The following is an 18,485-nucleotide window of genomic DNA, read 5'->3' on the forward strand; positions in this document are numbered from 1 at the left end:
TCTATGTGAGTGCTGCACAGTGCAGTGCAGTAACACTTGATTTGATTTGTTTTGCTATTGCAATAGGTTTCACATCTTGATCTCATATACTTTTTAACCTGTCCCCATTGTTAATTCATCTTAAAACCCATTTCCTGCCTAAGTCTTTATAGCCATAACTGTTCTCAAATTGACAAATGCTGTGTCTATTCCACAGACAGTGTTCTCTTGGTGAAATCACAGCAAAGCTTTTCTAACCTACTGCTACGGAGGGATTGTGCACACCAGCCAACTAATCTATACACTTTCTGAATTTTTGTACTTATAAATTATGCAGTAATACTAGATAATAAATCCGTTTGAGAGTTTCCACAAGCCTTAAAGGTGAACTGCAGGTTGATATTAAAAAACATATAAAAAACACATAAAACAGACATTGAAATATATATTAGCCTAGAATTGTCTAAATAAACTATAAAGTCATTAAAGGCATTTAAATACTCAGCTAATGTAGGTATCTGAATTTATATTGGTGGCAGGCGGTTGTCATCTCCGGTAGAGTAGCCTACCTTTGTATTGCTGGGAGCCTTTTGTAATCCCCAGCAGAGTAGCACTATGGAAGATGGTGGGGCAGCATGGACTTGTGGTGCATCTCAATGCATAGTGCGACAAAATAAAATGTAGTGCATACATGTTTTTTCCATGCACTGCCATTAAATAAATAAGCTGAGAAATATTTTCATCCATCAGCTGCTTCTCTTCTCGCAGATCAATGGCAGGCCAATGGAAGGGACAAGAGGGCAACAAAGCATTCTTCTGCCAAGGATGAGCCTAACTGGCATCTGATGTGATCATTCTAATTACCCTTAGGAATCCCTCCAACTTTTTTCAGTCCTTTACCCAGCCCTGATGAAGGGGGATCCTTTGAACCCCTGAAACGTGTAGGGATTTCATACCATAAGATCCTAAATAAAACTGAATCTGTATTTTTTATGTTGTGCTTGTGGTTCTTTCCTTGCACATTCAAAAGCTGCTTCTGGTGAATTATCTCTTCTACGTTGCATAACAACTGACAGAACATTTGCTGCTCTAAGAAATCCATTGTCCTGTGTGTTTCTTCTTCTTCCCAGCCAGGAAAATGCAGCAGAGCAACTGTAAACCTTAGAATTTGAGAAGTGAATTTAAATTGCAAAGGTTCTCTGCACTGTTTCTCCAAAGAATATCAGCAGTGCAAGGCTATGGACAGCTTTAGACTTGGCCATGCAGGTTGACCCTTTGATGTATAAACTGCTTCTTTAATATTGGTGGAAGACTTTTGTAATACCTGGCGGGTCAGAGTCTAGGCTAGGAGTGGGATCAGATGGGCAAAGGTACGACACAAGCCAAAGTCTTGCAAGTCAGTAGACATGTCAGGTCAAACATAAAATACCAGGTCTGGTCATTGTCCACCACCGAACAACTCCCCTACATTATATTGTGCTTAAATAAGGCCAAAACCAATGGTGACCATGCATTTGCACTCACGTGATTTGGACAGCATGCACACATCTAATCATTCGCACATATCAAACTATGGGCTGCAATATATGCATGTCCAGGTCTTCAGACATGACCATGAATCTGACCTTCTCGACAGATGGGCTTTGCTGCAGATGGCTCCCACACTGTGGCCCTCTGACACTTTGGACTGGTGGAGGTAAGAGTAGAATGAGGCATAAAGTTAATGGAATAAATAAGGTCAGAACAGGCATACAGACATTATTGGGAATATGAAGACATTGGTAATCAACGAACCAGTAAAAGGTCACATAGAGGAGACTCAGGGGTCCGAGGACGCAAGGGGGTCACAGAAGCACAAGGTATAGCAGCAGGTAAGCCAAGCACTAGCATATCAAAACATTTCCTATATGCCAAGCAATGCATTGCCACACCTTGAATGTGCAAATCAATTGGAGGAACCATCTCCTGACCTTTGGTCTGTTTCTGTCTTCAGTTTAACCTGTAGACGTCATACCTCAAATCAGCCAATGTGTTCATAGCAGTGTAAATGCCTAATTCTGTCCTTAAGGGTGGTCTACACCAGCCGGTGCTGCATCCATTGATCAGCACAGCCCACAATCTTTTTTTTTTTTTTTTATTTCAACTCAATTGTCAAATTTACACCGGCCATTCTCGCTTACAATGTCGGTGAGAACGGTAAGCAAGAACAACCAAATCCCATGAGATCGAGTTTTAGAAACTCGCTCACTTATCCCTTGTGCTAAGGTGTGGTTGTTTTATTTTCTACTAAGAGGGAGTGAATGTGATGTTAATGTGACGTTAATATATTACCAAATCTCCAAAATAACCATCCTTCATGTTGCATTTTAGCATTTCCAAGAATACCAGTGCAAATTAACTGAATTTTGACAAGGAACATAACAAAATCAGAACAGATCTTGCGTTCTGCTTGTATTTCCAAGATATTTGTTATTCATAAACACAAACATTGTTCAGATTTGAGGCTGTAATCTGAAGTAGATATGAGCCAAGTGACAATCTGCAAGCAAATCCAGGAATATAAAATGGAAAAGGATAAATTTGCTTTGTGTCAATTCACCCAAATATACACAGTACATGTCTGAAAATACAAAGTGTGTTGGTTGATGGCTGAATTGAATGACTCACAGAGTTTTCTTTGTTGGAAACTAGGAGAATATCTTCTGTACTTTAGGATTTGTTGATGGGTGGTAAATCAGCTTACACATCTCCGTTCCTTATGGAAATTTCTGTATACTTTTTCTTTTCTGAGTAAGATAAAGAACAGTTAGTGCCCCTGACAGATTTTTAAATTCATCTATGTCCCAGCTTTGGAAGACTCTGAGAAAGTGAATAGACTTGTTGGGCCAAAGCACAGGAACAACACACACCGTTTCTCTGGTTTGGTCACGGAAAAGGTTAACACTGAAAGATTGAGCGATATGGTCAACTGTTGGGTGGAGAGTAATGCACAGGTTTCTCTGCCCTCTGTTTCCTAAAAATCAGCATTTTAGAACCCCCTTTAAACTTGACTACTCTTGCTCTGCAGAGACATGTCACCTTTGGCTATCAGATTCCCGTCTGCTACCATGTGTTGAAGATCACCTAAGGCCTGGCCTCAGATTTCAAAGTAAGTTATCAGTTATCTATTAAATTAATCCTTATTTGGCATTTTATGAAAGGTGTACTAAAAATATTCCTTAAGATATACCATTCTGTATTTACTTTGTTTCTTTTAGAAACTCCCCTTGACCTTGAATACTTGTGTTACCTTTTTGTCTGCACACTGTCTCCAATATCCTGGATGCAATTCCATCAAAGTCATTTCTTCACTTTAGTAAGTAACCTTACCCTATAGTGACCTACAAACTCTATTCAATATATCCCACCAGTTCGGATAAGATATAATCCCAGTGAATCTCTTTGACGTCTGGCTATCATGCTTTATAGACAACATGTAAATGGAATTCTAACCTCTCTCTTCCTCTACACAAAAAAATCATAATTAATAACCACTTAATTTTTCTACATTTCTATATACAGTAGAACCATGGTTATTTGGAACTCAGATATCCGGAAAATTCAAATATCCAGCACCCAACAGCTCCTGCAGCCCTAGCGGATATGTGTTCTGCATCCAAGAATACATGCCACAGTTCCGCTAGGGCTGAGGGAGCAATCAGGAAAGCGGAGCTGTCAGCAGACCTTCATTTATTGCGCCGCTCCGTGATTGAAGGAAAGGGAAACCCTGATGATGCTTTTCTCAACCATTCAGCACTAGAGGTGAATGGGGACAAGTTTAGTGTTAATCGGCTAAGAAAAGGGAAATCCTGAAGACAGCTCAAGCGTCATCATTGTTTCCCTTTTCTCAGCCATTCAGCACTAGAGGTAAATGGGGACACGTCTCCCCATTCAAGTCTACTGCTGGCTGAGAAACCTCAGTTAACCCAAAACTACACGTATCTGGAATCGGCCATAACCCGTGGGTGCAGGATAATCGAGGTTCTACTGTATCATCATCTCAGTAATTTGTAACTATTCACTACTCCCTTTTCCCCACCACACTTGTACATTCTACACAATACCTTTACACTCTGCCAATTAAAGTAATGCTATACTCTTTATATTTACCTTGACTTAATTATTATTAAAATTATTCAAACTCATGTTATCATATCATTTTTTATATAATCTTTTGGTATTAGTTGTATCTCTATGGCATCTCCATACCCCTGAGGAAGCCTAAGGATGAAATGTGTCAGGTTAACTAGCCGTGTTAAACTCACAATGTTTATTTCTTCCCTCATCATTTACTGTAAAATAAATTGCTAATGGATAGACAATGAGTCAGATTAATAAGGGATTGACCAATTAACAATAATTTCAGGCAAGTGAACATACTCTCTCCTTTTTTTTTTTTTCCCTTATGGTTATAATATATGGATCAAGAGGTTTTTTGAAGATATTCCTAAAGTGGTGTTGGAATTTTTTAAGGAACTTGTGTGAACTTTGGGATAACAATGAGCCCCTGCTCTGAGGCTGCATACACATAGTCTTGTACATCTTGGCCAACAACCTTGTTCATCAATTCACCATAACGGACCCATGAACGATGATCAGAGACAACTGCTATGCCTGTCAATGGAAGAGAACACTCAAGGGTGCCACCCGCTTGACCTCCTTTCCGTAGAACAGAATGGACGCTGTGTGTAACGAGCTCATTCATTCGTCACTGGAAACCAACAAAAAAGATCATTTCCCAGCTTGGCTTGTGAAAGTGGTCAGTTCTATCTATCATGTAACTAGAGTTGGGAAGGGTTCCACTTTATTACAATGTTTCTATTGCTGTCTTTACTTTTTTGTCCTGTTGACGCTCACTTTCACATTTCTCATTTGAGTGTCCCAAGGGCAAAAATTAAAGTAAATTCTCCCCAATGAGGTCAGAGATCATAACAGCAATAAAAATTCTTCTTCACTGCATCTAAAACTAAACAAAAACATTTGGCTGGAATTGGGCTTCAACAACTGGTTACAGTTTCCAGATAAAGGTGGAAAAGCTCACAGCTTTGGCCTGGATAAAACATCACAAATATTTCATACAAAACAAAAATCCAAAGCTTTGAAAACTTTAAAGCCGTCTTATTATTTTCCATGTAATTAAAAGACGTTTTGACATGTCAATGACCTGGAACGGTACCTCGGGTCGCCTGTTCATTTTTTTATTATGACAAATACCTTAAGAACTCTGTCGCTCCAGGTCAAATTAACTTTGTTTTTTTAGGTTTTTATTAGCTATTGTGGCAGGATTCCAAAGTTCCGTAGGATTCTTAGATTAAAACCAAATATAATCAGTGCCCAAATACAAGCAATGTAGAAGCCTCCAGGTGCTACAGGTATTAAAGAAATACAAGTTCTAACACGACAGTTAGCTGGGAGTTGTAGTTTCTTAATAACTGGTTGTAGGAGATTAGTTCATACTAACAAATGTCCCAGCCAGGGCCCCAGGAATGTCTCGTAGGCGTGAGATTTAACAAACATTGGGAAAGTATGCAAAAATGACAAAAAAGGCATATAAGGGAAAGTGCATAAAGGTAGGGTAATACAAAGCAAACTTTCCAGCTAGTCAGATAAAAGAAATCTAATTATACTTTTTAATACATTTAATAAATTCTTTTCTACATTTCAAGTCAAAACACAAAGGGCCTTTTTTGCACACAATCACACATCAAGACACATATGTAAAGTTTAACTTAAAATGAACTGTTTTCCCAATTATGAGACATACATTGCATTGCATAAACTGAGAGTAGTCCCACAAGGAGGTAGCCCTCTTGTCCTTTAAAGCCAGCATCTCTCAAGATGTGTCTCCAGTGTGTCTTGGGGTCTTAAGCTGCTTTGAGCAATATTGGATTTTTGGTGTGTTGCAGAACTAAACTTAACTTGTAAAAACCGTAAGCGGGGAAGCCCTTTATTGCAGGAGAGAGGTTTAGATGTCCCTTCTGCAATAAAATTAACTTACCTGCCTGATCTCAATTTTTGAAATACACTTACCTGTCCTTGTTCCACCACAGGTGTTGCCATCTTCATTTAGTCTTCTTCTGGGTTCGGGATGTTCAACCATTAACCAGCCCAGGATGATGTAGCTCCGACAGTATGCAAACAGGAATTCATTATTTCATTGAAGCTGTTACGTTAGAAAACCCAGTGTTGTACACTAAATATTAGATTGGGATCAGACAGGTACATTAATGTACTTCAAAAGGCACATCACCTGTCCCTTCTGCAAAAATGAACCTGCTTGCTTACAATGTTTTATTATTCAAATTAAATTCCTCCTTAAGGTAGTAAAGAGCTGAATTAATGTAAGTCCTACCCTGTAGTCCACCATTGATCAGTACTTTAATACCATATAGATATACTTTAATAAAAATCCACACACTATGGTTCAAAAACAGCACCAAAGGGATAGAATCTGGGTTTAAAGGGCTTAAATTATTAAAGCTCTAGGTGAAGCTGGGTGATCCAGCAAACCTGGAATTGATTTCTTAACAGCCATTTGCTATTTGTTAGCAAATGTTTTCAATACTGGACCAGATCCATTCCAGGTTTGCTCGATCACCCAGCTTCACTGATAAAAGTGTATCCTCTCCAGCCTAGGAGAAATGTAATAAATCAGCCTTTTGTTGCAGATTTACTGATTGCACTTTTTACTATGAGTTGTTTATGTCTTAATGTGCAAGATGAAATATATATAATGTACACTCTTACCTATAAACCTCTAAGGAGAGCACAAAACTATCAATAAAAATTTACAGTTGTGCAGAATATTAGATTAGATTAAACTTTGGGATTTGAATTAATATGATATGAAATATTTTCCTATTTAGTTATTCCACCTGGAAAATGCATTACTATTATAACAGTTCTCCTCTCTGCTTATATCCAAATTTATATAATAAAGTGTAAAATAAAGAAGATAAAAGTAAAATAATAAATCAAATAAAAAAAAATGTAAATGAATATTCATGATGGTGTTATGATCCGTGTGATGACTTTTTGTAACCTGGGGGGCTCAGAACAACGACCCAATTTTTAGTATGGTTGAAACAGCTCAGGTTCCAAGTGTAAAATACATATTTGTGCCTCCATAATCACACTTTTCGAATATTTTTTATTTAGGATCCACATATTCGCTCAGACCTGGTACCACTGGATCCACTTTACCACTACTGAGGAATATTGCCGCCTGCTACAACCCCCCCCCTTTCTTTTTCTCTCTTTCTTTTCTTTCTCTTTATCCCCCCCCCCCCTTTTTTAAATTGGCTATTTTGTCTTCTCTTTTTCTCTCCTATAAAATTTTTTGGAAAACTAGAGATGTGATGGTTCCTTTCATTGACATATCACGGTTGGTTCATTATGATGTATGTATTTATTTGTTGTTGGCTGTCATGCTGCAGACTTGAAAATGTGCAATGTTGAAACCTTACCTTGCTGTTTGATTTTGAACTGTACAATGTGATAACCCTATTTTCCTGATGTACCTTTATATCTTTTAATAAAAATTATTTTCAAAAAAAAAAAAAAGATCCACATATGTATGTCCTTTTATCTGCAGGCTTATTCCCTTTCCTTGCATGCAGGATTTATACACACTTCTCTCAGACAGTAAAAATGACAGCGTGAACACTAAGACAATTGACTTTGTCATTCAAGTTATGGTCAAAGCAATGGAAGCAGAGACAAGGAGAATCAGTGGCACTTGTAACCGCTGAGCTCCGTCAACCTTGAAACGACGCACTGTATATATTAAAAATGGCAATATTTTGTCTTTTAAAGCTCTGCATTGCTGAAGTATAAATCTGGAAGCAGACTCACTTGTCTTGGGTCACTGGCAGATTTACTCCTGATATAATATGTGTATTATTATTTCTTTTTTGTATTTTTAAGCACAGTGTGCAGGTCACTGTAACCCAAGCTTCTGATTCCGTTCATAGTCATCTGGTTGGCACCGGCTTCTTTTTATGTTGGTGTTCTGCCCTAAAGACAAAGTGTCTTTATAAATGTTTATATAGGGATGCTACAGCTGTCATGTATTTGGCTGGTCTGGTTACATATCTGAAAACAAATAAAAACAAGTCTTCCAATTTTTTTCCTGATCATTTCCAGCAACATTGGAATGAACCAGTGCTGAACAAGTAGCACCGTTGTGTTCTATGTGGAGACGAGGGGGGAATATGAGCAAGTGCCGCCCCATTTCTCCATCATTAGAAAAGTACAACAGTCATCCCCACTTGAACATTCGTTGATCCACCCGATGAACGACCTCAGGGGATCACTGTACACATGCTAGATCACGATCATTAATCTCAGGTGAAAATTATTAAGTATGTGTATGTAGCCTAAGAGCTACCATGTTCATGGACCAATGCCAATATCTGTAAAATTGCACACATGTTACACAGCGCTTTACAAAGTCCATAGTCATAGCATTAACTGTCCCTCAAAGAGGCTTACAATCTAATGCCCCTACCATAGAAATTTTGAGGGGAAGACAATCCAACTGAATGTTTTTCTGATGTGCAAGTGCCCAGAGAAACCTCATACAAAGATGAGAAGAATGTGCAAACTAGAGCTATAGCAAAGACCCTCCGAGTCACTTTCCCACCTCTAGCCTTTGACCAAAATATCCTTGTACTGATATTAGATCAATCGACCCAACAGAACCATCATTATTTCAGAAAGCAGACAACTCTGCACAGTCTCTTGGATCTTGAGGAACACAAATACTGCAGCAGTGTCTAAAGTCCCAGGGCTGTCCCTCTGGATCCAGAACAAATGTGCCATTCCTGGTTAAAGCTTTCCCTTTTTTCATTTTTTAGGTGGTCTGCACAGTTAAAAAATAGCTCTGTACATAAAGCAAACTACATGTTCCTACTTTTTTTACTATGAGAATTACATGACAAATACTGATTTGTACATCTTGATCATTTCTGCCCATGTCACATTCAAGGTGGATGTCCAAGGTGATGAAACCTCTTGCCAATCTAGCGCCGGTGGCCCTGATGTTGGTATCGGGGGACACCCAGTGCCAAGAAGGCAGTTTGCCAGTAAACGAGGTACAGAAGAGTAGATCAAAGACTTGTTGAGAAACAGGCAGTAGAATGGCAGAGGCAGAATGGTAAGCAAGGGAGTTTCAGGAACAAGCCAAGGGTATCAACGGATAGACAAAGACCATACAAAGGTAACATAAGGGTGATTCACAGAACAAGGTCTGAGTTGTCCAGTGATCCAGGAACACAGGTTGGATACAACCTGGTCAGGTGCATACAGGGCTAAAGACCAGTCAGCAAGATTGCAGGCATGCGGCTAAAATTAAATGCACCACATTGCATCAGCTGAGGAATGTGCATGAACATGCCTGCAAATCATTTGTATAAGGACATGTGCATAGGAGCATGAGTACACATCTGCTCACACCTTCTTAAATGCGCACCCAGGAGCATGGGCGTGCACTTAAACCTTCCTTACAGCCTGCTGAATTTAGCATGATGTCAAGGCAGCATGGAGGAGCCTGTTGAAGGCCACTAGAAACTAAGCTTGCATAATCAATCCAAATATCACAGATATTCACATCACCCAAAGCTGCATTAGTGTCTGTGTCAACAAGCTTGTTTCAATGGCATCCAACTAAAATGCTTCTGAGACCATTCATACGGGTGCATTTGACCTCCAATTGACCACCTTCTGGCCTGTGTTAAGTGGGTTTTGCATCCCCATGTGAAGTAAAATAACCAATCCATGCTCTCTTATCCAGACTAAATTAGTCTCTTATCCAGACTGAATACTGGTGAGCACAAATCATTTCATCCAAAGCTTTTTAATGAAGTCTTTGTGAATGCGTGTACACTAGAGTTTGTTTGCACATGAAACATTTGCAGTCTCCTAATTCTTCTTCATCTTATTCCATAAAAGTTCCGTAGCCAGCCAGTCAAAGTGCCAATCAACTAGAGATTGCCATCAAACCTTTTTATCTATATGTGTTGGTGGCCTTGCACTTTAATCCAGAGACTTGCAGAACAGCCATTCTAAACCGTTGACGTATTGCTTTAAAGTAGCTTGGCTGAGATTATTATTCTGTGACATTTACAACCTTATACTCTCACTAGTCAAGGTTTACAGTATCTGCATGAGGTTTCTATATATCTCTTGCTTTGTAGACCTGAACCTAGCCCATAAAAGGAACATAATGATGACACATGCATGATAGGCTACAAAGATTTATAAGCAAATAAGAGAACAAGAGATTTACCAGAGATAGAGTAAAGGGAAACTTTTAGTAATTTATGGAATGTTGTTGCTTTTACTGAAGGGCAATAAAAGGTAGTTCTGATGTCCATGGAATATTTATGATAATAATAATGCTAGGTTCATAGAACCCAAAGACAGAGACAGGCAGATGGACCCAAGAGCAATGAGCGGAAAAAATTCTACTCTTTCTTGTTGCACCAAATACCTCTCATGGACTGAAATGATGTAAGTGAATTTAAAGTGGGACTCATTGAAAAATGTCCCTTTCCTTACGGATGACAAGCCCTTGATTTGTCCACAAACTGAGCCCAGAGAGTTCCTTCGTTGGCTCTCCTTTCTTCTTCTTTCTGGAACCCATCAATTTGTCCAGTGCCACCATTTTCTTTCTCCCAGGTTCTTTTCACATCAATGGAAGTAACACTGCACAGGCGCGAGATCAGGCGATGTGTCTTCCTGAAGATGTGCGCATGCGTGAGATCAAGCAATTTTTTTTTACTTTATTGGAAAGCCCCGTGTGATGGACATGTGCTGAAAAAGAAGCAGCCCACAATTTTCAATAAAATGTGATTTACAGAAGACTTATCACTACATTATAAAAAGAGGTGGATAATCCTTTTGTATAATAGGGATTTTCAAAAAAAAAAATTTTAAAGGGGAAACCCCTTCCCCTCTGTCTTTACTGCCGCAGCAGTAAAGAGTGAATGAGAAACCCAGAGCTTCCTGGGATACGTATATCACATATTCCAGGAGGCTGTGGGACACTCCTTTTGAGCATGCCCGAATAAACACATGCCTAGTGAGATCAGCACTTTTTTAAATATACAAGTATAGGAAGAGGAACCCGGAAGACGAGAGAGAAGATGACGGCAACTGGTGTCCAGCCCTGTGCCTTAATGAAAAGGGAGGACAGCAGCAACTAGACTAGGACCACGGAGGGATCCCCAACATTCCACCTGTAAAGGTAAGTGTTTTTTTTACTGATAGTTCCATTTCAGTGGATGAGGGTTTCCTCTTCAATCCCCAAAAACTGTAAAAAATTGTTTTGAAAAAACACATTCTTCCCTTATAGGTCCTCTTTCACACTTTCTTGTATGTCTTATCATAATTGGCCAGGTTACAACAATCTGGCAGTGACTAATTAAGTGCACTGTCGGCATTAGAATCTATTGCCTTCACCTAATGTAGACACTCTTTGAAGAAACTCCATCTAAATGGAATGTCCACCTATACCCTCTGGACCTTTACCAAACTCAATAATGGTAGCAAATGGTACCAAACTCATTAATGGTAGGTGAAAATTGTACCTGAAAAGTTAAGACTATACTTACCTTACCTTTGTCTTCCCCTGGGCCTGACATTAGCTTCTTTCCAAAAAAATTTCTGAAAATCACAGAGCAGGTAAAACCTTATAAGAAGACTCTCCATCCATTGCAAGAGCACCTTGGGACCCTACATTCCATTGGAGTCTCCCCAGAAGGGTGGTGACGTCTTACTCATCTGGACACCACAGGCAGAAGACAGGAGTCAGATGATTTGATATAACTCAGTATAATTCTAACTTTTTATTTAAACTTTAAATAATTCTTAACCTTATTTATTGACTGCTATAAAACACATATTAAGAGCCTTAAATTAATAAACATGCCACTCAATTAATAAATCTGGTACAACAGGTGATTTTCTTTTGTAAGGAGTTCCAGTTTAGGAAGCAGACCATAGACACAGAGTCATTCTGATTGCAATGGCTGAGTTTATAACACAGGGAGAGGATAGAAAGTTGTATATCACCAACTATATTTCATCAGTCTCAGAACTCCGAGTCATCATATGAATTAGGCAGCTGCGGCGGCCCGATGGAAGATACATCAAAATATTGGCGCAGAAAGCTGTGAGTTACCATCAGATTTTATAGTATAATGATAGGTTTGCTCCAGTGGCTCTGTGCCGGCATCTGGAAGGTCACGAGTATACATGGATTCAATAACCCAGCTGCAAAAATAAACTTCAGATTTTTTTTCTGTATAGGAGTCTTAAAAAAAAGATTCATTTTGTGTCCTAACAAAATCCACTTAGAGAAGCTTGAGATTTAACACTACTTATATTAGACCTCCAGTCTTTTTCCTTTAGTTTTTTTGAACTTTTAAATTGTCTTTATTACACGCCAGTACGGCACCCAGCTTCCTTCTTGGTCCAGGGCCAGTGGTCCTTTTTGGGCACAATGACACTTCCACCATTCTTCTCATTTCCTGTGAGTCAAAATTGTCATTTATATGACCTGTATGGCGATGAAAGTTGGGCTCACAGTACTCCAGGACAGGGTGGCACAGCTCACACTACTTTAAGACAGGGTGGCACAGTTCACAGCACTTCAGGACAGAGTGTCACAGCTCACGCTACTTTGAGACAGGGTGGCACAGCTCACACAACTCCAGGACAGAGTGGCACAACATACACTACTTTTAAGGACAGAACCAAGTGGCACAGCTCACACCAATATGAGACAGGGTTGTACAGCTCACACTACTCCAAGACAGGGTGGCACAGCTTACAATACTCTGGAGAGGGTGGCACAGCTTACAATACTCTGGAGAGGGTGGCACAGCTTACAATACTCTGGAGAGGGTGGCACAGCTCAGAGTATCCCATAACAAAGTGGCATAGCGCACACTACTCCAAGACAGGGTGGCATAGCACACAGTATTCCGGGACACAGTGGCACAGCTCACACTACACCAATACAGAGTGGCATGGTTCATACTACTCCAAGACAGGGTGGCATAGTTCATAGTACTCCAGGACAGGACAGAGGAACACAGCTCACACTACTAGACAATGTGGATCAGCTCACAACACTCCAGGGTGGACATTTTCCCTTTCTGCTGCCACCAAAGAAAATAAAAAGATGCTTTAACATCATCGGACCAGTTAAAGGAGCTCAAGAAAAAGTTATACATAGAGGCATAGGGGTCTTTTACATACAAATACCCTACATAAAGACCCCTTATAACCCTTTTTTTAAATTTATTTAATGCTTGGAAATATATCTAGGGATCAGGAAGGTTATATTTGGTGCTAATGTGTAGAATATTATTTACCGATTCCTCCATTCATCCTGGTTTGTGCCTTTACCTTCTGCATCTCCAGCCCACCCAGCCACCCTGGGACTAATTATTGTAATACCACAAAGGGCACGATGACATTTGGGCCGGTGTTCTAATATCTGAGTTTCCGCCAAAGCCGTCTTCTCCATCTTGTGATCCTGATGAATAATAAGAGTGGTAGCTGCAGCTCCATTAGCTGTCAATCACTGTCCTGTGCGCCTAAACCCAGAATGATTGACAGGTGAACACAGAGAAAAGTTCTGCAAACTCCAATGATCTTACATCTCTCAAAGTCCTCCAACTTTTCAGCATTGCTGGAACACACAGTGCGGGTCATCTTTTATTGTCAGTGCTTTATCCAGTTTGATTAATCTGGCCCTGTCCTCAGTCATTGTGAGGTTTCGGTGTGAATCTTACTTTGCTTAGCATGCAGGAAAGCCATACGTGCTCTGACATTCCTCTAAAAGGATATATTTATTTATTCCCTGACAGAGAGCACTGAAACTGAGATTGGTTCATCCCGGTGCTTTCCATACATGAAACATGAGCTGAACCACCATAGCTCCAGGCCGTGAATATGCAATGAGAAGAAGAGTTTTAAAATGACCTGCACACAGCTCAGAACGCTGAACATCTACAGCTATTAAACACATTACAGAACAAAGGTCCTGGCATTATAGAAGAGGGGAGCAGAAGAGACTGACGGTAGTTAGTAATGAGAAAATATTGGATGGAGAGGTGGAAGGTCGGACGCCGGGGTGACCCTGAAAGGTCTCTACTACCGGATAGGTTATAGAAAACTATAAACAACAACTACATGTGAATATTTATAAAACAACCTTTGGATCATTTATTATTCCTTCATCGAGCATAAAATCAATTTTCCATGCTGCCTAAAACCATTTAGGATGAAGTCTAACAGAACCTTTTTTCTATTTGTAGGCAAGGTGGAAGTGTTAAACATAAGTAGAATCATGTAGCTGTGTTCCCATGGGAAAGATTTATTTTTACGTTCTGTCCTGGTGGTCATACAGAAAGTCATACAGAAAGTCATGATGAATCCCACCTTTGGTGAAGGATAGGTACCCACAAAAAGCAGGGCCAGTTTTAGGAAAGGGCAAACTGACCCATCTTCTTCAAAGCCCAATTTGATAAAATGGCAGAGAGTACAAGGAGCTTAAATTCTATGTATTTAGGACCCCCAATTTTGCCCAGACCACTAGTTTTGGACAAAGTGCCACGTGTTCTGGTGATGAACAACCTAATTTGCCGCAATCTGGGCTCCCAGTAGATTTCTAATTTGTCCCGACAGGAAGTAAGAGGAAATTTTGGCAGCAATAGAAACTTGAGGGGACTTTTATGTCTTCCCAAAAAACAAAATTCCTAATAAAGAGAAATGGATGCACAAAAAAGTAACTCTCTGAACCTAATGGAGCTCTAAATTTTAGAAGTGTGAGCATTTTCACAAAGCAAAATATAAAATCAGACTTGATCTATATATTTGGTTTCATTTCTTTCGAGGGGGAGAGGGTTGACTGATCCACACACACCTGTAAAGACATTGGGGAATGAGTTTGGTTTATTACCAATTTATTATAACTTCCGGCAAGTTTCTCCCCCGTGTTTAAAGCCAAGGTTTCCATTCAAGCATGCCGTTTTATGATGAAAGTGCAGCTGCTTTTGTGTGAAGCAGTACAGGTATATCTTGGAGGAAGAGATTTTCTTCTGACCGAGATGATGAGAACATTAAAGGGGATACTTCGTAGATCACAGCCTCCATGCTGAGTTGTCACATATGGCCTCTGATACAGGAAGTGACTGGCTAACTGGCAGATTTTCTCAACCTTTTTACCCCACAGGAACCCATGGACATCATTTTCAGGTTTTAGGTAAACCATGCTAAATTATTTACCAGGGGCGGTGGGAAAATGCCTTCATTACAGTAGTGACCAGGGATGAACGCCCCATGGGGCAAGGTTGTATTGAATGCCACTCCTACGGACTTCTAAAAAAATGGTTGGATAAATGGGAAATGGCTAAGTTGGACCCAGAACTATTCCAGCACTATCAGACTAAAGGTCAATCAGCTAATGCTCAAGGAACTCCGAGAGGAACCCTAAGATTGCATGGAACCCTGGTTAAGAATGGCGGCCAAACGTCTTTATTTATATTTTAAATTGCAATATTCTGAACAGAATATTGTAACCAGTGTTTAAGAAGATCCAACATCAGAATTAATATTTTCATGTTAAGTAATATTGAGTTTATCTCCTGGTATGTATTACCTCTCATATAGATCATAGAATGACAATGCCATTATCTGCTTTTGCATTCAGGACTGAACCACCTTTGTTCAGGCATCATCCAGGGTCATCGACTACATAATGGATCGAGATGCCTGCTTATAGATAGTACAATCACACTGTGACCGTGAGGTTCTTGACCTTGTGACTTGCTATAAAGTTCCAACATTACAGTCTAAACATTGGGGTAAATGAGAAATTCTTCCTCCTACCTGAAATTCTTTCTCTTGCATTCAGGAGACCAATGACATCATCTCAGCCAAGGCCAAGTCACTGATTGGAGCTCCAGTTCCTTCACCCCACTACTAGATCATCCACTTTTTTTCTCCCATTTCTGCAGGAATAGCACAGTATTAGCTTCTTCCTATACTGAATATAATCATATCAGTTCACAAAATCCATTTTTGTAATACATATGTATATTTATTTTTTACTCTCCCCTTTCTTTAAAAAATGAATCTCACAGAGGTCCTTCTGAGGTCATTTAATGAAAATTGTACAAAAATGTTAATAATACCTTAAGCAACACTTTTTCAACTTTTTTTTACCCCCAGAAAACCCTTAAAATTTGTGTTCCAGGAAAGCCCTGATAAAATTAATTCTTTGAGGATTATTGGAAAGAATGTCCTCCATTATGGTGATAATTAGGGAATAAATGTCTTGGTGTCATCCTAATGGTTCTACCAAATGTCCCTGAACCTGGAACTATGGAGGCTCCATTGGATGGGGGATCAGTAAGCCAAAGCTCAAGAACCCCACTAACAACTGTAGGAGGAACTCAAAGGTTCCACGGAATCCTGGTTGAGAATGGCTCACCAAAATAGTACATATAGATACTAGAAACAAATTTACTCTTTGACGGATTGGGAGCAATTTACTAAAGGAAATTAGGCTATTCACTCCTCGAGCTGAAGTATCACCTTCCAAGGAAAGATACCCTTAGCTTAGTGAATGTGGTGAAAATTCACTTTGCAAAGAGTACATAATCATGTGCAATTAAATCTAAAATAATAGCTTTTTCCTTGCACATGATTAGATGGTTGAGCTAAATGGAATATCCCTTGGAAGATGATATTTGGTAAATCCACTCTATCGCATCTTATTCGACATTGGGGATACGAACCAACATCATGCAGCTTCCTGAAATATATTTTTATTTCTGACACGTCAACACGTATCAGAGGCACTCAGGTAAAGCCGTCTTGATTGCTCTGCTTCTTGCCTGACATGTCTTTAAAAAATATCCTCTCGCAAATGTGATTAGCGAAGAACAGCGGAGATCCCGTCCTTCAACAAAAACCACCAATTTGTGTTTAGCCTCCCACTTGTCCAAAACAACTACAGGCAGAGTAACTGTAATATAGGATGTCAGCTTCCCAAATGCTGGGTCCTGGAGATGTCTTCTGGCTGGATCTGTCATATCAAATCTGCTGCAACGCTGTGACGCCAACCTTCCCATTGTTGCTGCTGCTTAGCCGGGCTACAGACAGCTTATTATATGTCATGTTCTATTGATCTGTGTTACTCTCCGTCTCTAGATTTCAGCTTCTGATACAGCAAAGGGCTAAAGCTGTGCAAGTGGAAATCGAGTATACAAAATGGTATTTACAGTAAAGTGGCTGAGAGAGAGAAAGAAAGAGAGAGCGAGATAATACATGAAAGAAAGAAAGATAGGACGAAAAATAAAAGAAAAATAACTAAAAAAGAAACAATTAACATGCCTTATTGTACTTCATAGATAGATAGATAGATAAAGTAGACAGAGATAGAAAACAAAAAGAAAGGAAATAAGGAAATGAATGAATGAATGAATGAAGAAATAAAGCAGGGGTGTCAAACTCAAATACACAGAGGGCCAAAATTAAAAAAAATTAAAAAATGACAAAGTCACGGGCCAAGTCACGGGCCAACCTTGAAATTTATTGAAAAAATTGAGGAAATGTTTCCTTCTCATTAGATATAAACCCTTTTCATATGGAAACAAAGAGGTTTTGCTTCACAATCAATCTGGAATAAGTTTATAATAGAGAAAGAGGCATAAACATTTTTTTTAATTTTATTTAAGAAAAAATCTTTTGCATTTTTCTCTATTTGTAGCCTTGTGAGTTAAATTGTAATGGTAACCTTTTTGCACAGTTTAACAATAATAATACAATATTCTTCTATGAAAATCCAACCATTCAAGTCCATGCCTTGGAGTAAGTAAAGTACAGCTGAGGGGGAGTGCTGGAAATGCCAGACGCGGCCAATGTGGAGCTAAATCTAATGAGTGGCCCGCCGCTCCCTCTTCATTGAAATAGCGCCGCTACTAAAATTCCCGGCATTATTTGCGTTTATAAAACAGTCCAATGCGGGGCCGCTGGTTGTAGCGGCACTATTTCAATGCAGTGGCGGGCCAGTTGCAGTTCATATTTAGGATTCCTTTTGGGGCCAGAGTAGCCAGAGTTTGACACCCCTGAAATAAAGAAAGAATGAATCACAATGAAAAAAAAGAAAAAAGATTGACAAGTATCTTTACACTTTATAGAAAAAAGGATAGATAAGTAGATAAAGTGGATAAAGTATATATAAAGTAGATAGATACAAGAAAGAAAGATAAAAGCAAATGAATAAAAGAAAGTATTCACAAGCATCATTGTACATCATAGACCCATAGATAGATAGATAGATAGATAGATAGATAGATAGATAGATAATGGATATATAGATAGATATATAGATAGATAGATAGATAGATAGATAGATAATAGATAGATAGATAGATAGATAGATAGAT

Source organism: Pyxicephalus adspersus, chromosome 9 (genome assembly GCF_032062135.1).
Source record: "Pyxicephalus adspersus chromosome 9, UCB_Pads_2.0, whole genome shotgun sequence".
Taxonomy (NCBI): domain Eukaryota; kingdom Metazoa; phylum Chordata; class Amphibia; order Anura; family Pyxicephalidae; genus Pyxicephalus; species Pyxicephalus adspersus.